General features: G+C 40.9%; 1 long non-coding RNA gene across 1 annotated transcript in view; it reads left to right on the top strand.

The window, feature by feature from the left end:
• LOC146543882 (uncharacterized) overlaps positions 1-22644 on the top strand; it is a 53502-nt gene extending 30858 nt beyond the window's left edge. The window contains exon 9 of the long non-coding RNA XR_014884592.1: positions 15563-22644. This is a non-coding gene — a long non-coding RNA (uncharacterized LOC146543882). The remainder of the gene's footprint in view (positions 1-15562) is intronic.
• The last annotated feature ends 395 nt before the right edge of the window (positions 22645-23039 follow it).

The raw sequence follows: 23039 nt of genomic DNA, 5'->3' as shown, positions 1-23039 counted from the left end.
AAAATACACCTCATCTTTTATAAGACACTGTCTTTCTGAGGGAAAAAAACTATGACATATCAAGCAGCTTTCAAGGGTTTCTCCTTTAATATGATATGGTGCCTTGTTAAGAGTGATATAGATATCCAGTGGATTTTTTTTGTTGAATAATTAATATGAATCAAAATCCTGCAAGGTACAAGAAATCTATGATTACATCTGGATCTAAGTGTGAAAAATGCTTCTAGAACCAAGCAAGGAGCATAGGGTCAAGTTATACCTAATCAAAACTGTTTGCCCTGTGGCCATGTTGGCACAAACTACATCACTTCCCTGCTTCATCTGCGCTAAAATCGCAGAATCAGGCCATGATCCAACATCTGTAACTATTATAAAAGTGATTTAGGGTCATGAGTGTGGAATCCTCCAAAGGTCATCTGCTCAGCTAGCAGAGTTAAACCTTTATCTGAGGGAAAAGTCAGCAAACCAAAGTGACACAACCCAAAAGAAAAACCAGGAATAGAAATATCAACGTGTTTTTCTATTGATATGAACTTAATACGTGAGATGTGCTAGTAAATGAAGGGGCCTTAAGAAAAAAGCCAGGGCTGGTATTTCGGAATTTTACATTTTGGGGAAGTGGTTTTAGAACATAGAAGAGGGATTTGGCCGTGGACCGATTAAAAGCCAAGGCTTGAAAATTGGTAGTGTTATGTATAATTACTTTTCCTACAATATCAGGAAATGATTTAAATGCAAATTAAACTATGCTGCCAGAAGGTAGATGGATAGCATTGAAAAGAGCTATTTTAGAAAACAACGTAATTTTCAGAAAATTACCTCCCTTGTCCTGAGGAAAAAAAAAAAGATGGCTGTGGAATTAGTGATACCAACAATGTTGTATCACCAAATTCAGTTAAACGTACTTATTCTCCAGGACTTCGACTGCTATAAAATTCTTCTAAAATGAATATTAATGTTTGCCTTGGTAAGTCTGAAGGGAGTCTTTTGATGTGAAAAAATGTCCCTAGCTTTCTTGTAAAACAAAATATATACCACTTAACACCAGCTGGCTGGGGGGGCAAGTGGAAAATTGGGAAAATTCTAAAGCTTAAACTCCTGTCCTACTGTGTGAGCCAGGTTTGCCTAACTTTGTAACAATGCTGTAGAGCTGTTTAACAATTTAATCGAGTATATCAGAGAAACCACCAAGGTCCCATACTGTGCTTCTCTGAGTCACTCTGTAGAAGCTACAGGAGGTCCTTCTAGAATCTTCAAAAGGAGCAAAAGTATAAAGCAACACCTGAAAAAGAAATTAAATTTAGTTGGATCAAACCTTTCTTTGCTTGCTCCTGGGAGATTAACAATAAAAAAAAATTAAACAAAAAAAAGTTTTGTTGTAAAACAACATACTTAAGGGATCAAGAACAAGCAATTCTGGTTAGTTTGCTGAGCCTGCTTTTCTACCACCTTACAATGACCACAGTTGGGTGACGTTTGTTGTTACAAAGTAAGACTCCTTCATACAAATAGGCTTGTGAAAGAACGAGCCAAATGATTAAGCAGACGTGGTATGAGCATGTGTGGAGAGGTGATGGTGTTAGCTACTGCCATGCTGGGCTTTCTGTCAACCCCGCTGTGCTGAGTCTGGGTTGTAGCTCTGAGCTAGGATTCCATATACCCAGCATCCATCATCAAGGGCAAATTTTAAAAAAGATTTTAATTCCTTTTGGAACAGCAGTACACCTTAATTTAAAAAAAAAAAAAAAAAAAAAAAAAAAGCAAGGATAGATTTAGATAGCTGTAGGGTTAATACAGAACAGGAAGACTCCAGAGGCGAAGAGAGGGAAATCAGGAAGAGTTAAAGACCTCTGGAGAAGATGATCAAGAACTTACTAACATCTTGAAATGGAATGCACACAAAAGATATGGGAAATGTTGAGGTTTGAGTTATGGCCATATCCCTGAAATTTGATGAGAAGGAGGAAAAGGGTAACGACAGAGGGAGAAATAGTACTACATCTGCTCATCTGGCTTAAAACTAGCATTTGCACTCCCTTAATATATTTAAGAAAGCAGCCAGGTGCATGAAATGAGGCAGAGAGGTAAAAGGGAGAATACTTTTATGTTGATAGCACATGGTATGAATGTTCTCAGAATCATAGAATTGTTTGAGTTGAAAGATGCGTTTAAAGGCCATCTGGCCTAACTCCCCTGCACTGAACAAGGACACCTACAGCTCCATCAGATGCTCAGAGCCCCACCCAACCTGACCTCAAGTGTCTCCAAAGATGGCTGTCCACCAAATCTCTGGGCAACCTGTTCCAGTGCTTTACCACTGTAGCAGAAATGCTGAGTCGGGGCCTGAAACAGTGATCAAGCTCCTGGTGGGAGGCAGGGCCAACCCAGGGGAGTGCAGGTGCAAGCAACAGGTGCAAGCAATGTGCCTGAGTGACTGGAATGGGCGGAGCCAGGATCTGACCCTTCCCAGACCTCATTTAAGGGTTGGCAGGGGAAGGCAAGATGTTTTTCACTGGAGGTCCTTGCTTTCTTGAGGCTTTCTGAAGGTACGTAGATTTTTACCTTTGTTTCTGTATCTATGGTTGTTGTATTTGAGTAAGTTCTCATTTGCTGTAGTCTAGGACTTTGCTACTCTGTTGTTGTTGCCATGTTTTCCATTGCATTACAACTACCATTATCGCCTTCTTTTTTCCCTTGAACCTAAACTAAATCTCTCCTCTTTTGGTTTGAAACTATTTACCCTTGTCCTACCACAACAGAGCCTGCTCAAGAGTCTGTCCACTTCTTTCTTATAGCCCCCTTTCAGATACTGAAAGGCTGCTATCAGGCTGAACAGCTCTAGTTCTCTTATGCTTTTCTTGTAGGAGTGATGCTCTATTCCTTGGATCATTTTATTGCTTTTCTCTGGATAAACTCCAGCAGGTCTATGTCTCTGCTGTACTGAGAGTTGTACATCCAGGTAAGGTTTCACCAGTACAGAGTGGAGGGGCAGGATCACTGTCCTTATCCTGTTGGCTATGCTGTTTTTTGATGCAGTCTAGGATAGAGTGGGCTGTGGGGGCACATTGCCGGCTCATGCTCAGCTTGCCATCCTTCAGTACCCCTAGGTCTTTTTCAGTAGAGCTGTACTCTATCTTTAAATCCCCCAGCTTGTACTAATAATGGGGATTGCTGTGACCCAGGAATAAGACCTTCCACTTGGCTTTATTGAACCTCATGAGATTCACCTGCACCTACTGCTGTCTAGGTCTCTCTAAATGGCATCCTATCCCTTGGGTGTGTTGGCAGTTGGTGTCATCTGCAAACTTCTGAGGGTGAGCTCAATCTCACTGCTGATGTTACTGATGCTAACAATTGATCGAGTACTGACCCCTGAGGGTTACCACTTGTCGCTGATCTGTGTTGTATGCTCGATATGTGCATCCTTATGCAATTACGTGTGGCAAAATATTTTTCTGGAGTGCATGATAAAGCACACAATTACAAGAAATTTCCTATACCTCTCAAGGAGCTTGCTGTGACAACTGCTGAAAGATAAATGCCAGTAACAAACAGTGCTAGCCTAGCAACGTTTCAAGTAACTATGTACCCAGGAAAGTGGTTTCTTTATTGCTTGTGGTGCCATTGGCTTGCAAAAGCAAAGAATATCTTAGACAAATTCTATATCTTGACTTGTGAGGTATAATGTGCCCTGCATCTGTGTAAAGGGGATGTGGGACCAATCTGCCTTTCCTCCTCTTCTCATTCCCCCATTTCCACCAGCCTGCACCTGTGTCTCCCTGGCATGTGTGTACCTAGAGGGTTGTGGGAAAGCGACTGGCTTTTTGTGTGTTTGGAAAACCTCCCAGTCCTCATTTCTGCGACTTCTGATGGCCTCTTGCAGGTTCATTACATTGGGAGCGTCTTTACTGAGGGGACAAAAACCTGCTGTAGAGAAACAAAGCAATAAATGCTGATCAGGTTTGAAAGGCCAGGTGCACACCTCATGTTAACACACTTACTGGAGATCAAAGTTTAAACTGATACCTTGCATATAGAACAGCCTTACGTATCACTGAGGTCTCTTTATGTCACCCTGGGAGCAGAAAGTAGTTTAAAAACATTATTTTTGCCTTAAACTCATTATTATGCACAGAGAGCCTTCTTGCATTAGCCACAAGTGCATGAATGCTTATTCACTGTGGAAATCAAACCATCTAAAAGTTAAGACTTTGCTTTCCAGAGCCTGTGGATGGTGGAAGGTGATGGATTCACTGCACAGGGCTGAGGAGGCCCTTTTGTACCTGGGGGAAAGCTAGTGGAGCAGTGGTTTCAGAATAGTGTTGTTCTTTCCTGCAGTTCTCAAAGGATTATACTGAAAATGAGACCTTCCTACCTTCCAAGAGGGTACTTGGGGAAATAAAAGGCTATAATTTGAGGGCATGGGATCACTCAGTGAGAAGCTGTCAGCAATTTGTCCAGGGCAATACTGAAGCAGGAATTGAGCTTCCTGTGATATGATGACTTCTGTTGACAAATCAGGTTCTTGTTGGAGGTTTTTGACAACTTGGCCCAAGGTGGCTGTTCTCATGAGATTTTTATTGTTTTGGCTTCTGGCTCTGGCCTAAAAGAATTGGCAGAGGAAGATCGTGTTTACCTAGAAATATATAAATTATATAATTTATATATGAGGGGGACTCTTCTTATGTGAAATATGGAATGTACTGCAGAGTCTGACAAGCTGTCATGGTAGAGCTTGTCCTTTGTTTAGCCCTGCAAGAAAAACGCAGCAGCACTTGGGCATGATGGTGATAAACAGAAGATGAATGCTGCCTTTGGTAGAGGGCTAGATGGAGCATTTCAGAGGGTGCCCAAGGGTATTAGAGCTGAGAGAAAGCTTTCTGCCTATGCAACCAGAACAGAAAGCAACATTTCTAATATTTGCCTCCAAGTTAGGCCCACCTGCCTTTTTTAAAGAGTATTTTGGCATTTCTGGTTCAATATAATAATAAGAAATCAATCCCAATAGAAAATAACATTGTGGTTTTTACATGGTGAGATAGAAAAGAGAAAGCTTAGCGTTTCTTCCAAAGACAGAAAGTTAACAAGTTTATATTTAATCTAGACATCAAGGATTGGCATGAAAGAGCTCCTTTTTATTTCTGTTAGTCACAGGATATCTGATACATGATGCTGGTGTATCAGTGCCTTATTGGACACTAAGGAAAACTCAGTGTTTATCAGTGTTGAAAAAACCCCCGCAAATGTTCACTGTTTACCGCCTTGGTACCTCCAGGTTCTTTATGACCCCTACCCATTACACCTACTATCTGGTTTCAAGCTGTTCGTCTAAGAAAAAAGGAGGAAAATTGCTTAACCAGTCTGACTATGGGACAATTTGTATCTAAGGAGAAGCTGTGATGCAGCTTTCTTGCATCGTCAGTTTCTGCAAGCAATGAGAAATAGAGGACACGAAGAGCAAAGTTCAGGCAGTCCTTTGCTCTGAGCCAGGCATAGTGAGTGAGTGCTGTTCATCTCTTAATCACTGATAATGTGTGATGCTCAGGTGAGGTCGTATCCATACGTATAAGACCTTTGGCATGACACTAGGAGAAATTATGTTTAATATCGCTTAATCAGTAAAGATATCCTTTAATGACCTTCATATCTGAGAAGAGGAAAAAAAAAAAAAAAGAAAAATCAGCGATAAAATAGCTCCTCTTAAAAGCGTAATTAAAATATGAAACCTTTGATTTCAGGCAATTAAACAAGACATTTTCTGCCTTTAAATTAAGTGTTCTGATACTCTCTAAACAGAATATGCTTATTGCTGGATCTGTCTTCAAAATTATAATAGTCCGGATTAGTAGAGCTTCAAATATGCAACTCAAAGCAAAGCTGACTGCAGATGAAAGGCAGAGTTTGCTTTTCAACACTAATGAGAGCTGAAGATGCCCTGCTGGTGGCTGTCAGCATTGGCTTATGCAGCTGAAGGACGTATGTCAAAAAGCCATGGAAATGCTGGAGAAAAAAATGGAGTGGTGCTTATCTGGAGTTAGATGGCCAAACATGGATACTATAAATTGTAGCAGTTGTGTAATGCTCCAGATTAAAGTGTCTCTGTTGCCTTCAGGACTATCCCCATCTACTAAGCAGCCTCCATGGGGGAAGTTTTAGGAAGCCCTGAGTGAATCCTGAAGGCTTTGTTCAGGCTGTTAGCTGAGAAACTCTTCTATGCCTGCTGCTTTCTAGCTCATCTAAAAGCTTTGTGGTATTTACTGAAGAAAGAAGCTGAAAAAATAGCATAGAAGAAGCACAAAAGAGGATCTGTACACCGGACACAGTGCTTACAGAGATCAGTCCCTTTAAATGACCTGTGAGCTTTGAGGTATCAATTATATAGTATAAATAATTTAATGGGGAGAAAGACCCCAGGTGGTATTGACAAAAATAGCAAAATGGGAAGGCATGTCTGGAAAATGGGCAAGGTCACAGCATAAAGACCTGTATTTGAAATATTGAGTATAAATGAGAAATGAATAAATATAGTGCTTGTCCAGTTGCCTCAAGGCTTTATTAAAACTGAGTGTATGTATGTAGGAAATTCTTTTGTTGAAGCAAATAGTTCTCAAGCTTCTTACAATGGAAAGGGGGTGAAACTGAGACTCCATGCTAGCTCATATGTGAGATGATCATCTAGACTCTTTTGGCTTACTGTCATCAGAAAACAAATGACTAGAGTGTTCCCAGCTTTTGGTAGCAGCACGGTATACTACAGCCCCCAGAAAGTGTTGGATGATGTAGTGATAGGATGAGAAGTAACAGCTTTAACTTGTGCCAGAGGAGGTTCAGGTTGGATATTAGGAAAAATACCTTCTCAGGAAGAGTGGTAATGCATTGGCAAAGCCTGCCCAGGGAGGTGGAGAAGTTGTTGTTCCTGGAGGTGTTCAAGAAAAAGGGTAGATGTTGCACTGAGAGGTGTGGTTTAGTGGCCATAGTGGTGAATGGATTGGAGTTGGTCTTGATCTTAGTAGTCTTTTCCAGCCTTAAAGATCCTAAGATTCTACAATTCTACCTCACCAGCCAGGTGTGGGCTGCAGTGTGCCCACAGCTCACCTGTGAGGTAGATCCCTTTGACACAATCATTGTGGCTTTTTTGCCTTCATTTACTACAAAATGGTGATCTCTTTCTAATTGCCATTATATATTTAGGAGCAACCGATAAAATGACTTTTTTCCCCATGTGAGCTGTTCACTGTTCAGCCTCAATGTTTGGGTGAGAGCGGAGGGAAGAGATGGGCTTGGTTGTCACCAGAACTCAGCTGCGGAAAATAGTTTTACCTGCCTAAAATCACTGTAATTGCTGAAGTCCTTGTGTTTATTCCCTGCTCTAAAACATGGAACAGCAGTGTGCTAGGCAATTAAATAGCTGTCATGCCTTCTCCCAGACCTAGAAGCGCTTTGGGGATGGAGATATATGACACAATTTGTACAATCAGTTAGTAAAAACTTTGTAAAGCACTTTGGGATTCATCTGAATGAAAGGCACCATCATAAATGTAAGATCATTCTCATTATCATTAATATTCTTTTATGAGGGACCTTATCAAAAGCGTTTTGAAAACTCGAGTAAGTTATATCCACCAGGTCACCTTTATGTACTATTTTATTAACTTTTCAGATGAGGGATTGCTGTGACAGAATAATATTTCCATATGGAAACTGAAGAGGGGTTTCTCTATTGTCATTTATTTACCTGTATTATGACGTTACGGGCTACAGCTGAGGTTGAACTCCCACTGTGCTTAAGGTACATAAGAGGAGAAACTTACCATTTTGAAAAATATAACGTTTAAATGAAGTTGCTGTTTTCGTCTGTGCTTAGTGGTAAATTCCTTCCTTGTCTTTCAAGGGGCGTTTCGCACTGTAAGGCAGATGTAAGAGGGGCACCTTGTTTGACAGGTTCGCTGTAGTGTAGTTTGTTTTCCCTATGAGTTGGGCTGGTATTAGCTAGCCAGGCTGATTTACTGCCCTGGAGAACTGGTGACCACATAACTCCTTCCTCAGGTCCTGTTCACCTTCCACAAAAGTTGAAGTAAATCACTGCTGAAGTCACTCTATTTTCCCATAGAAACCAGCACAGACAAGGGAGGGGATCTCTTCCGTTATATCTGTACAAATAACTCAGGCCAAGGGCTTCTTTTCTGCTTCAGCATCCACTGCTTTTCAGCCTCTTTCTTTCCCCGTGAAATTACAGGTTTTGCTGAAGAAATGTCTGATTTGTGCACCTGATTGTGAGTTATCGCAGAGTAGTGTCTTCCAGCAGATGCATATATTTCAGTTAATTAGGTACAATAAAGCTGTCACATAACAGTACTTTAAAGTTCCCCTCATTACATGCCTAGTTGGGGGTTTAGTTTTTATTTTCTCTTCTATATCAGAAATACCTTAATTTTTTTTCTTCTATAATCCTATGCTCTACACCCATTTCCTTTCCAGTCTGCCCTTTATTCTAGCTTATGTTCTGCTCTTCAGTCAGATACCACTTTTTATTTTTAAAAGGGTGTTCATTTCCAATAAACTCCATTCAGCCATGCAGATTTTATCCTTTCTGTTATATTTCCAGTGCAAAGGTCCAACTACCATCTGCTTCTCCACCACACATTCTTAAATAGCCTCTGGACTCATAATATTAGCCAAACTCACCCTTGGAACAACTGCTGGGGCTGCTGGAGGAGTTACTCCAGGAACAAATTTGCAGTATGTTGTTAAAGTGTTTCACTTTGCCCTTGAGCGGGCTGTTAATCATTTTTCTCATAGATTTAAAATCTGGCCTTTTAAAGTTCACCCTCACTGCATTACCCCTAGGAGAGTAACCTTCTATTATGATATCAAACCTAATTGCATGGTGATTATGATTACCCAGTGGATTTTTTTACTCTCACCTCCCTTAACTCCTATGCATAATTTAGCACTGCGCTGAGACTCAGTTCCTCCAGCAAAGGACTCCCCTGAAAAGCTGTCTTTAAATAATGTCAATTAATTGGCTTTTCAGACCACTCTGCGCATGAGATTTTCAACTGGTGTGCTGTAGAGGCACTGAAGTCATGGCTCTATTGACCTGGTGTCCCTCAAAGGGTCAAACTGTAACAACCTGGAGGTGCCTGCAGCTGATGGTCAGTGCCTTGTGCTGTCCTCAGTCATCCCTGGAACTGAACCCTGGTGGCTTTGGCATGTCCAGAATGTTTACCTGGGGCCTGTGCAGTGCTCCCAAAGGACAGAAAACCAAAAAGGCAGAATGTTTGGAAATGAAAAGTCTCTTTGTGATAACAGGTGGAAGGGAAGAAGAGAGAGAGATGTTGGGCTTCAGCACACGTGTAGAAAGCATTTTTGGTGACTGCTGCTCTTGCAGCACATTGGCGGTGTACGTGAATATGGCTGCATGCCCCACCAAAGCCTCTTGGAACTTGTGCTTGCTCTCTTGCGCTTCCCATGACCCTTTATAACAGCAGTGATAGCAGTCTGGATCAGTTGCTTCGTTCTTTCCATGAACTAAGAACGAATGGAGCAATCTGGAGAGAGCATGTTGCTAATTTCAGAACACAGTAGCTCTTGGTGACTGTACTGGGCCATTACGAAAATGTTTACCCTTCAAGGGCTCCTGGAATTTCATTGGAAATATTTAGGGCTGAGTACACATCAGTGGTAATATTCTGGTCTTTTTAGGTTTCTCATTTAGAGTACTATAGGGTAAGGTATCCCTTTTATAAATAGCTGTTAGCAGAAAAAACAGTTTCTATAACAAAAACAAAACAAAAATACCAGTGCTCATTTTTCTCTTTTCAAAAAACCATGGTGATTGTGAAGAAATGAAGGAAATAAGAACTCAAGAATAAAGATTAATTCATCACAGGAGAAATTCCTCTATGAGAGGTGAAGTGTGGTAGGACTCTGTCTGCAGTAAATGTAAATTAATATTTTTGTTTGCCCTAGTGGCTGTTAATACACATATTTATCTTAAAGGATTTGGAAAAAAAATTAAGTAAAATAAAAATAAAGCTCAACAGCTTGTTCTGAGTGGATTCCCAATGTTGGCAGAAAAAGACGAACAAGGCAGTGAACATGCCCTTGCTAAATACTGTATTACTGTATACCAATGGTGCTGAAAACAATATAATGGGCTATTGCCTTTCAGTTTTCTAATTGTGGGTATGCAGTGTTGCTGGGAAATCTCCTGCTTTATGGGTGGGACGTGCTGAGTAGGGCTGGTCTGATATCCAACCAAGCAATAGCTGTGTGTGGACTGATATCAACCCTGCTTTTTCCTCCCTGTGCCCTATGTGAAGTCCTGTTATGAGCTGTCACTACTGGCAGCTCGTAACTTCCTTAGAGATGTAAGAAGCCATGATAAGCTGAAGCACCTGGAAACTGCATTTGGAGACTGCAGGCTTTTATTTTTACATGGAGTAGATGTGCTGCTTGAGTGTCCTCTCTGTTGTCTGGCTGTCAGCTCAATATCCCCTGGTTATATTCTTCTGCTGTTGTTTGCAGAACTTTGCATTTAGGTGATCAGACACTGCATGGTCACTCAGGTTTCTCTGTGTTTCCTTTCATTTAGAGTCATCTATTCAGCGAGATACATCTGTCACTTGCACAAGAATCTTAGGCAGCTGCTAGTTATGGAGAAAACACATTCCCATCTTTAAGGACTTGCGTTGTTGAGAGCTGTGCAATAAACACAGGGATAAAAATCACAGAGCCATTTCAGTCCAGAATAAAAACAGTTCCCACTGATTTAATGGGCTTATAGGCCTCTCCTCTCTGCAGTAGATTTTCCTTTTAGTACAGAATGCAAAGAGAAATCCAGCCTGGCACCATCCAATTAAGTTTTCTTTCACTGCACTAAAGGCAGCTCTGCCACCAGCATATGCAAGTGCAGGATAATATAAAAAGAAACAAATAGTGGCACCTGCAATGTGTCCATCATACCTTGCCCATGGCTGCTGTGGGTCTCGTATGAGATGGGGTCATTCTGGAGTAGGGAGCTATGTGGGCATACAACTAGGTGGTAATGGGTGAACTGTGACCCCGTTAGGTAGCTAATGCTCTCCTTGCAAATCTTCCTCTCCTGAAGTTATTCTAGCCAAACCTGAACAGACTTATAAAATCAACTGAAGAGCTTTCTCAAGGACCTAAGAGCACTCCCAGCCTGTGTAGTGGGGGTAATTTGTAAAATCGTGGAACAGAGGGCAGAACTGTGTCTGAACCAGGAAACCAAAAGCAATAATAACTAACGTGTATCCATAAAAAATTCATGGGAAACTTCATCTTGGGTAAAAGAGAATGAATAACTATGTTGATTAAGTATTAAAAGTTCATTTTATTTTTAGAAGTACTTAGAAAATTGAAAACATCTGGGAACATTATGCAATTCTTTTTACATAATATTTTCCATTTACATTTCATCACTGCTGTCGGTTTAACCCTGATCTGCAATGAAGGCAACCCACAAGACCCAGTCTTCTTGCAGGGATGCAAGAAGTGGCCAAGTTCAGACATTTTGCTCTCTGCAGAACACAACGTTCACTGGCCACACACTTCTAATGAGTGAAGAGTGACTTTCAGCATTCCACTAGCAAAATGGGACAAGTTTCAGACATGGATAGTAGGAAAGTGTCTTCACTTCAGTGTTTTGCTCAGTCTGTTAGAATGTGGGAATTTGCCCTAGGACATCCCATTGGACAAAGTGTGGGTACTATTATGTCACAAGCAAGAAACTTTTGGAGAAAGCTTTGATCTACAGCCTTAGATTGTCAAAGGTGTTTTGAAGGGTAGCACCAGAAGCTGGCATCCGGAGTGCGGAAACTTAAATGCCTTTGATGCTGTTCTGTCACTTCTGTGGTGACAAGCCCAGAGCAGTAGATGTTTTATTGCAAAATGCTTCTTCAGAAGAATGTGTTAAAGGATTGCATAATCTGGGGGGCAATAGAAAGGAAATAAAATGTAGGTTGGATACAAATCCCAAGGTGCCATGTTGAGCTCTGGCAATTAGATTCAGCCCTTCTGTGTGCAGGTACTTCCCAGCCAAGGTGTTAAGTCTTTGCGGAGTTGAGTTTGGACATGCTGAACAGAATGATATTCAGCACCTACCCATGGGTGTTAGGTTTCTCTGATGTGGGAAAGTTTTGCTGACTGCAAGCTGTGCAAAGAGCTTGCACTGATGTTTCTGGAGCCATGGGTTTGCAGGCAGGGCTTACTGCAAAAAGATGTGGGGCCCCAGATGTTTGCCCTGCTGGATCCCATACAGGTCTGGATCTTCTTCAGGAGAAGCCTGTGGACAATAAATGAATTTCTTATCAAATCAGAGTCTCAGGTCTTGCTAAAAGACACTACGTGGCCATTGCTCCCTTCATAGCTTAACACTTGGAGCTGGACTCCAAGATCCTTGTGAGTCCCTTCCAACTCAGGATTTTCTGTGGTTATTCAGGGTTCTGTGATTCCGTCTTTCTGTGATTTTAGTTCTCAGTCAAAAATGTATTTATCTTAATTATCTTTACAATGTTTGTGGTTAGCTCAGGAAGTGCTATGGTCTTATTCCTTTATTCTGCTCACTTATTTTATGATCTGATTCTTTACATTTCTCCTTACGGAGCTGAGACCCAGAGCAGTTAACAGTGCTCAACCTGGGCATGTAGAGTCTTGCAGCCGTGGATGGAGTGACTCCCTCAGAGAGTAGCTGAGAATTACTGGGCTGGGTGGCATGGAACTCTAGCCTCTCCATAGCAGAAGTCCCTCTGTGGGTCTTTGTCAGAGGCTGGAGCAAAATGATAACAACTTTTTGCACCGTGTTCTTCAGCAAACATCCCTGCTTTGTCCCAGATTTCTGATTTCTATCAGATACAGCTCTGAGCAAATTTTGTTCACTTGGCCTTAAAGGCTCATTCATAGCCATTGCAATGTCTGCCTGTGTATCTGGAATAGCTTGTCTGTACTGAGGGGAGTTCTATTCCATGTCCCACAGAGAAATCACCTTTCAAGGACGAGGCTCATCACTCCCTCGCATGCAGAGAAGCTGCCAGCAGGAGGAACCTGTTTTCATTTATGTGTTTTCGTGAGATTGTGGCATGAGGTTAACTCATGTAGGATTTACCAGATGTCTCTTTGTGGAGTGGGCTGCTTTGAGAGCAGAAGCGTTCTTCACTTTACACGTAAATGCATGCATGAGTCATATACCTGCATATGCTCCTTTTTTCCAAGGACACTGTGCCCTGTGGAGGTGGGAGTGCTCCTTTCTCACCTGGAGAATTTCACATCATAGCAGGCTATCAGAAGAACAGAGAACAGGGAATGCTTCAACTTTGCTTTAAAGCTGCCTACCTCTTAGTCTGTCTGGTGGGTCAGATAAGACCTGTCTAATCTTGCATTAAAAAAAAGTTTTACCAGTGCATGACTTTTTTAGTCTTTTTTTTTTCTCTTTTTAGTTTCCTGTGGCATTTACTAAAAGAAGGTATTGCACTCTTTAAGTGCTTGCAAAAAAAAAAATAAAAATTCTCTGGCTTATTTCTGGTCAAAGGACGATAGATGGGATGAAGAGAGAACTATCTGAACCAAGGCAGAGGCTTCCTTTCTCATTGCAATAGGGGCTGTTCAGCTGGTCATGCTCATGACAAACAGTCACCTCTTTTCAGCTTCAGTGAGAAGACTGGAGAACTGGAGGGGATGTCCCCCATAAACTGTGCAGAGTACCCAGTGCAGAAAATAGCATGTGTAGGGACAGTGGCCTTTGCAGGTTGTCTTGGGAACTGAGGGCAGCAGTGAGGAGTGGGGTCCATCCCTCTCAGCAAGTGCTGAGCAGGGTCTGGTGTTCATGGTGACAGATGCTTGAATCTGATATTTCTCACTGCCATTGAGCTCTCTGATTGATTTGCCTAGCTTGCCATGATGAAATCATTAATCTTGACACTTGCTGCAGCCCAAACTTAGGCACACTGGAGTTGTTTTTTCTGCACCTGCCAAAAGACGGATCAGGCAGCAGGGTTTTCACACTCCATGAAAGCTATGGACATGATTTCTAAGAAGGGATTGACAGAGGCCACTAAAGGGAACAGATCAGGAGATGTCCTGCCTTTGGAGGGACTGGAGAGAAGAAACTTGTTTCTTGGAGTGAAAGGAAAACAGATGATGAGCCATGTTTTTACAGATTCGTACTATTTCTATGATAAGTTCAGAACACAGTTTATAGAATCATGGAATGGCTCAGATTGGAAGGGACGTTAAAGATCATCTTGTTCCAACCCCCTACCACTGGCTGGTTGCCATCTATCAGATCAGGGCCCCATCCACCCTGGCTTTGAGCACTTCCAGGGATGGTTCACCCACAACCTCTCTGGGCAGCGGTGCCAGGGCCTCACTGCCCTCTGAGTAAAAAATTTTCTTCCTAACATCTGACTCATGGCTTTCCAACCTTTTGGCTTGCATGGGCGGCACTGAGTAAAGAGGGAATGTTTTGGGCCAGTGGTTTGATTGTTGCTGATTAACGGGTGTGGGCCCAGGGCTGGGTCAGGCTGCAGGTGTGGGGAAGCTGCTGCCGCAGTAAGGGTCTTAACAGGACAACAATATGGTTGCTGTAAAGCTCCAGCACATGCCCTGTTCCCTGCTGTGCAATTCAGTTAGTGAACCTCCTCCCACCATGGAGGTGTTATTCTAGGACAGAGGTGCCTTATAGCAGTGCAACTTCTATTTTGGAATAATAGCATGATATTAAACTGTAATGGCATAAGACTCTTCTCACTGACCTGACATTGCCCTTCTTGAGTGTAGTATTGACTATTCAAACAATACCTAAGCATGACAAGAATAGATCTTTAGGAGGAGTCGTTTTTAGAACAGAAAGTAGCAGTTGTTTTCTTCCCTTGTTTCTTCATCATTTCCTTCCATCTCTCCCCAAGTCAGTAGTGAACAAAATGAAACACGGGTCAGTCATTTTTAGAACTTGAGCAAGTAATGCTATCAGGTTATGACATGGAAAAGAAAGGATAAACATTGTTGGGTGAAGTTTAGTATTAAGCTTCTGTATAAAGGTTAAACATTTAATTTCTGTCCAGTGATAATCTACCTTTGTTTTCATTATAGCTATAACTCTGGAAGAATGGAAGTTCAAACGATTGATCATAAATTGTAGTAAAGTCTATTGCTAGCAAGGTTAGAGTTAATATATTTTATTGATCAGTGTAATGGTTAGTGGCAAAATATTTTTTTTTCCCCATCAGCTCTCTTACTGGATAGTTGTTTTCTGGAGGCCAAAGACATAACAGAGCTTTGTGCTGAATTAGCTTAGAGAGTTACACACTGTGTGTATCTGTTAGATTCAGCCCTGGGTAAGGCCAGAGCCCCCAGAACATCTGTAATGATGCTATTGTTCCAAGATGTTTCAAAGCTATTTTTCCTTTAACATTGAGACTTGTAAATCTTTTGTTGAGAATCAGGAAAGGTTTGCAAACACTGAGGTAAGAGAACTGCATCTCTCTGTGCCATCGCCCACCGACACCTGTTTGCACTTGACTGTTTCTTTCCAATTTTACAGAATTTTTTTCAGTCCATGAGGGGGTGTCCCTGGAAAAGAATTTGCTGGTAGTTGTGTTGCACCTGAGAAGAAATCTGAATATGTGATGAAAAGCAGCTTTGGAGGTATGATCTGCTGAAAATTATGTGCTTATAAAGAAGATATTAATAGTACTGGGAATTTATTTGTTTTGTGCGCTTCTAAGAACTGAATGACTGAAAAAAAATCCTTACTCCATTGCTACAAGAATCCCTTGGACATTAAAAATGACTTTGACTTATCCTGCTGTGTTTGCATGGCAGAATGTAATTTACAGCTTCCAGTCTTTTGGGTGTGGGAGCTTTAGCTCGTTGGAGCAGACAGGAAGGGAAACTCAGGAGAGAAAGAAGCAGCTACCTGTTGCCCCACAATGGAGCTGCCCTCTGACAAGGCACTTAGCTTTTTTGTTTGATCTCAGGACTAGATGGACACTATGCTCTGGTCCTATTCCATTGATTTGGGCTGTGTACCAAAGGTGGATTTTTGTGTCCAGCTTTGATCAAGCCTTGAAAGTGAGATCAAAGCTTTTAAGTGTAGTATAGTGTACAATAATGTATTCCTTGTACTGCAACGTCAATATCAGATCTTGATTTGCAAAAGCTTACCTCCTTGCTGACTGGATGCATTAACATTATACATGCACACATAACACTTAAATAATTTGCACCTTCAAGAGCTTGCTATGCCATCCATAATGTTAGGTGGATGTGAAATATATTACCGGAATGAAGGCATGGAAAGTAGCATGGAAAGTCAGCAATGATCCTAGCTCAGCAAAAACTGAGTCAGAAATGTATTTTTATCCTTGGAGAATTTCTGAGATCAGAAAAACTTTTTTCTGTTCTAAGATGGAATGAAAAAAAACAAAAACTTGATGTATTTTTTTTTCCCCATCAAACCAATGATCTGAAAATAAATGCTTTAAAAAAAAAAAAAAAGACTATTTCAAACACTTCATTTTAAGCTTTTCACATTTCCGTGCCTTTAGTCTACTTAAACTACAATTTTTAACACCATAACACTTTATCCCTTCTCCCTTTCCCCTAATTCTTCAGATTACATTTTGTTGGGGGCTTCCTTCCTGGAGATGTTAATTAGCAGCCTCAAAATTAATCAGCAGACAGACAGCAGCAGTAGTGAAATGAGTTTAATCTTAGATGATTTCTTGGCTTCTCACTGCCAAAAAGCACAGGGTCTAAATGAGAGAGACAGCTACCTGTGAGGGAGAACAGATTGTGGTCTGTTTCTGTTCGTTGGGTTCATCCTTCCTCCCCTGGATCTGGGTGGGCAATATCGCCATTTGTATGATGCTTAAAAAAGGTACCAATTCTCAAAGCATATAAATGTATATATCTGTTTACATATATATCTGTATATATTTATGTACATGCATATATTTATGAATATAAATACAAACATAAGTTTTGTGCTTATGCTTATATATATATTTACACAAGTGAAAGTTCAATGTGTGTTTTGTAAGGATGCAGCTATTTGTTCACAGGAAAGGAACCAGTATGTCTGTGTAGGGGAAATGGATGATCCTTACACACCCTGTGCAAGATTAAAAAAAAAAAAAATGTTTCCATTGGATGTCAATGTAAGTCTTCTCTAAAGATCAGCCCAATCAGACTGGTTTGGCTGTAGTCAGCAATATGAAACACTGCCTTCAGACTTTCAGGAATATGTATATATTTTTCTCTGTGCTATTGGCTTTAAAGTAAGCTTACTGTGTAGAGGTGGGTAGGTACGCATGATGTTTCTGAATAAAGATGGATCTTTTTATTGCATTTTCCATTTATTTTTTCCCTTTTAAGTATACTTTTTTGGTTGTTCTATTTCCCACATCATCAGTTCCTAGAAAGTAAAAATCCACTCTGCCCTCGTGCAGGAGCAAAGCAAGATGTTTTGACCTGATGTTTCTTAATCTTTTAAACCCCAGGCATATGGATAAAAGGGATATGTAGACATGTGTGTGCCTGCATGGCAATTCCCTCACTGGGAGATGGTCCAGTTTTAAGACACTGTCATCTGCTAATGCGGATGTCTATTCAAATAACAAAATGTCTACGTGGACTAACTCCACTAGCAGATAGCAAGTGTTGACTCAGATCTTGTTTCAAATAACAGTGAAGAGGAGCACGAGATATGCCTGACATTGCAGTCAACCCAGTTTTCCATCCCCAGACTTATTTTTGAGACTGAAACAATTTCCAGAGTTATTTCAGGTAAAGAAGTAACATCTCAACCATTTTAGTAAACTGACTAAATCAATTATGGCTTCAAGACAATTGGAAAATTGTATTTGTCAACTTTTTTTTCTCAATTCCTCCACCTGCCCCCCTCTCCCCTGTAATTACATTTATGAAAGAAATGTCCTGTAACACATCCCAAGTGGGGGAAAAAAAAAAAAAAAAAGGAAAAAAAAAAAAAAAAAGCTTGCAACAAAATTAGGCTGTGAAATTATCTCAGATATCACTGAATGGGAGATGGGAAGCAAGCAGCCTTTTCTTGGCACCCTCTGCAATTTTGACAAATTCACCAGCGTGCAGTGCTGCACGTACATGGATGGGTATATTTATGGCAGGGACGGGGTGGTATGTGAAACCATGGTGTGCACAAATCCTTCTGTTCCTTATTTATGCTTTCAAAATGCAGGCAAAGGTGCTGCAGACTTTTAAGGCCCTGTGCTGCCCAGCACCATGTCTTGGGCACGGAGCTCCTGCATCATTTTCTTCCATAAAATATATTTAGATGTTTGCCTTGTGGCAAAGATGAGAGCAAGCTGAAACAGCAGAGAAATAAATTCTGCAACTAATAAAAAGCCTAATACCTTGTTCCTTTCTTCAGTCCCAGTAGTTTCATTGTTTGTTTTGCTTGACTTGGGGCTGTGAGTAGGAAATCCAAAAGGAGATTTTTCTGATGAAGTGTCCAAAATTAATGCCACTGCCCTGATACAGCGGCAGCGACATAAAAAAGAAGTAATGCTTAGCTACAGAGTTTTGTTTTCAGAAAGATAATCAAAAGGGAACTCGAAGAGATCTTCAATTACAGGAGACCCTAGGGTTGAGTAGCAGTGAGGTACAATGTGCCTCTGCTGAGGCTGATTGCATGCAAAATTGGAAAGCTATGGAAGGGAGAAGTGATGGATTTTGGAGGTACTTTGCTGGCAATATAAACCTCTTTGCATCTGATACCACAGCATGGTGGGGCATGGGGAAGAAGAAGGGTATGGAGGACGCCTCGGAGCTGGGTGTCCACCCTGCTGTGCTACTCACTCACTCTGCTCACTCCACCAGGTCATCACTTCATGTCATGGAAACTTTCAGAGCTGCATGAAGTGACAGAGAAGTCTCCAGCTGGGGCACGCAGGGCTATCAGATGAAAATACCCAGATATATAATTAGACTCAGCAGTGGTGAGGTGCTGTGCGGCAGCTGACGCAGGTGTCTCACCTGGAAATTGCTTATCATTGATGCATGCCGTGTTATCACATCTTTAGAGGCTATGTTTATCTGATGGGAATAATGGGACAACAGCAGTAGAAATCTTTAAGATTTTTTTTGTCTGCTGATGTTTATTTGCCTGAGGGAAGGATGTTGCTGCTTCCACTTGCATCTCCCACTTGGTTTAGGAACAATAAGCAGAGTGATACAGCCACAGCATTTTAGGAACAGCCCAATGAGAGGGGCCTCCCTCAACCCCTGATAGACTCCCGAGTGCTTCCTGGAAGCACCAGGGAAACACAATTGTACTTTTGTGCTCCCCGGCAGTCATAACGCTGGTGATTTAACTTGTTTTATGGCAAAATTTTCACAAATGTGGATTTCTCTGTTGTCTTTGATGCTGAGTTCCAAGAGAGATAGTAGTGCGTTGGAGTGAATCCTGGGGATGCTGTCAAGTCTCCATCCCTGGAGAGATTCAGAATGGTGTTTGGCACAGCTCTGAACAAGCTCATAAACAGTTTTAGGATAGGCTCCACATATAACCTTTTGGTTTCCATTCTACAGAAGTTACAATTCTCCTTTGTTGCCCATAAACCATTACCTCAACCTGTTACTCTTTGACTCTGTTCCAGACAACACAAGCTCAGACCTTGCATTGACCAAGACAGTACCCACGACAAGAACATCACCTCTTTCTCTTTCAGGAGTTTTTCTGGTTCTAAGCAGGAGATTAACATCCCATAATCTACAGACTCATTATCTTGTTTTTTTTTTACATTACAGTAATCTCCTTAGAAAGGACTTATTGATTACTTATACTCAAATGTGCAAATAATGTGCTTATAGAACATTAAAATGTTCTCTAATAGGGTGGTAATAATTTTCTTTTTTTCAATATGGATGATTAGAAACTTCAGTAGTTAGGAGCTATTAATATACTCACCATAAAGTATGAAAGTCTATGCTTATGGAACTCTAAATGGCAGTACTGCCTATAAATTTTATTGGAGGTGGAAAGAGCAGTAATTACATGGCTGGCACTAGATGTAGCATTTTCCACAGAGGTACTAATGAAAGATTTTTACCTCCTGTTGTTAAGCACTATTTTTGGACATAGCCAGTAGCCTGAGATACTGTAAATAATAGTGCTTTCTGTGATGGATTTCTGCACAAACAGGAAGAAAGAGATGTTTGATTAAAAGAAAAATTGGCAAACAGTCAAGCATAGATGGCTTAGAGAGTGGCGATGCAACAAATAGCATGGAGCACCTGGTTTGCGCGACTGAAAAAGTCATGAGCTGCTGGGAGAGAAGTGAGTCTGAGATTATTGCCTAGGCACTGATAGGGATGTGTTGCACTGAGTTCACTGACACCCTCTCTGGCAAGAGCAGTGGAAAGACCCGGGAGTAGGTAGTCTTGCAGAGAGACTTCTCCCAGATAACTGTCTGAATCACTAGATAAATAGAAAAATCTTTATGGTGGTGGCTTTCTGCTTATCCACACTGGCAGTGAAATGAGATGCAAATAGAGCCAGGGTCTCTTCCTGCTTCCCATGCAGCAATTATTGTGGGTACCAATGATACATATCTTTCTCCTCTTTAGTCTTCCTTTCAGCATCCCATTCAAACCAAGCCAGCCTCAGATTCAGAAGAACATTTCAAATAAGTATTTCTGTCCATCTCCAGTTTGATTACTGCAGCGTGCTTCTTCCTGACAGAATGTGTATTTTAACTTTCAGTTCTTGGATGAAGTTCATCACAGCAGGGAAATCTTTTGTGCCTCTTAGTAGGACCTAATTTTCAGACTGCGAACTTTTAAGTATTTGCAATGCAGATCATAATGTGAAGCAGCTAGCTGGCAACACCTTCTGATTTCTCAAAAATAAATGGAAAATATTCAACACAATGTCATATGTTTCTGCTAGAGCTAAAAATATCGGCGAACATAAACCTCTTCTACCATCTGAGTTGTTTATCTGGTAGTCTTTGATCGTGTACATGGAGGAAAACAAACAGAAAACAATCATTATCAGGAATACAAATAGCTGACTAATGTGATATACAAAACAATTTGTTTCCATGAATCAATCAGAAACTCTTAAAGTATAAATTACTCCATTGGAAAAAAAGGATTTAGGATAGATTTAAATTGTGAAGATTATGACAGATTGGTTAGTATTATCTCTGCATATGATATTTTCTAGGCTGTATAATTTTCTAAATGCTGAGTCCTCATTCAGCACAAAATTCAGGAGAGCAGTTCTTGGGCAGAGAAGTGCCTTTAAAGGGATAGCAGAACATTACCTCATAATGCTCAGAACTTCTTAAAACCTTGCTCTCCAGAACTGTTCCTGTAATATCATCATAATATCAAACCCCAGTGGTGAAGTATTTGGAAGAATTAAAGACTTCTGATAAGTAGAATGACACAAAGGAAACCTCCATAATTTCAACTTGGAAAGTCTTTTGCAGAAAGCATAGATGTGAGCATGGTTCATTAACCCAGTACATCTTTTCCTCTGTCTTCTGCCTCACTACTTCAGTGGTTAAGTTAGATGGTATAGTACTCAGCAACAAACATTTTGCTCAGAATCATTCAAGCATATAACAAAGAAAATGTACAAAAACTCAGTTCAGTGAGAGAGATTTGATTTAAGGTCTTGGTTTCCTTATTCTGTAAGAAAGCTCCCTCTAGGGTGATAAGAACTGGCAGATTAGAAAACACTTGAGCAGACACAGAAATTATGAGACTCAGATACTAAGACTATTAGAACTTGATCAGAATTTAGAAACGTTAAAACCTGTTTAGAATCATGGAATTGTGGAATAGTTTGGGTTGGAAGGAACCCTTAAGATAATCTAGTTGCACCTCCCTGCTATAGGCAGGGAGGCCTTCCTTGAGAAAAGGCTGCTCAGAGCCCCATCTAGCCTGGCTCTGAATGCCTCCAGGGAGGGGGCATCCACAGGCCAAAGGGACCATGCTGATGCCCAAGGGACCACGGGGTAGATACCTTTCTATGATTTACAGATTATATCTGCTTAAAAACGTGGCTTGTGTATTACCATAGCCCTCACCAGCCAAAAAACTCACTATAAAGTTTCATACTGATGTAAATTGATGTGACCTATGGTGGCACTACCTCACTTCTTTTCTTCTGATAAGCCCCTTCCTTTCTCATGGCTGCTTCTGATATGACAAATACCATATAAATGAGTAGGTGACCTCAATGACAGGAAGTGACACAATATTCATGACCTCAGAGTCCTTATGTCATTAAATACTACAGCATGAAGCATGCTGCAGCCAACCCATACTGGTCTTAGTGTAAGTAAAAAGAAAGCACCTGCTCTTTTCAACAAATTGATACCTTGGGATGTGTTGCACAGTGTCACGTTCAAAAGATCTGATGCTTCATCAGTCTTTGCAAATGCGCTGACTCCAGTCCAGCCAGAATTGAATAATGTGGAAATGTCCTTTTACCACTGCACTGGGGACATCACAAGCCATAATTAGTTAACGATTGTAATGCTTCGAGTCTCTTTGGATGAATAATTCCCTCACTGAAAACAGAAAATTTGTGTTAACCAAAATTATTCTTATTTGGCTGATTGTTTTTGTAAAAAACAAAATTGTTTTATTATGCACAGAAGGCATCAGATTTCCAGTTTGGAGGGAATAACTCTGTCTGGGCTTAACTTATAACAATAAAGAGAATAAAGCAAATGAAGTGAAATTATTTTTGCTTGTTTACTTTTTGATGAACAAAATATTGTCTGTCACCTGACACAGTTTGCCAAGAAAATATATTTTGGATCAGAGTATTCTGATTTGATATTTCAGTTGGCTGTCATGCCAAAAATAAACAACTGCTCACAAAGCTCTTCTCTGAGTCAGAGGAGGTTTCCAAAAGACAAGGGCTCTCTCCCTCTTGTCAGCTGCTGTGTCAGCGCAGCACCTCGACTCCCTAGGTCATGAATATTGACTGAAGCTCTGCCTCATAGTGAACATCTGCA

Source organism: Meleagris gallopavo, chromosome 8 (assembly GCF_905368555.1).
Source record: "Meleagris gallopavo chromosome 8, MGAL_WU_HG_1.1, whole genome shotgun sequence".
Classification (NCBI taxonomy): Eukaryota; Metazoa; Chordata; class Aves; order Galliformes; family Phasianidae; genus Meleagris; species Meleagris gallopavo.
Note: the sequence above shows the minus strand (reverse complement) of the source record. Positions and strands in the feature narration are given on the sequence as shown.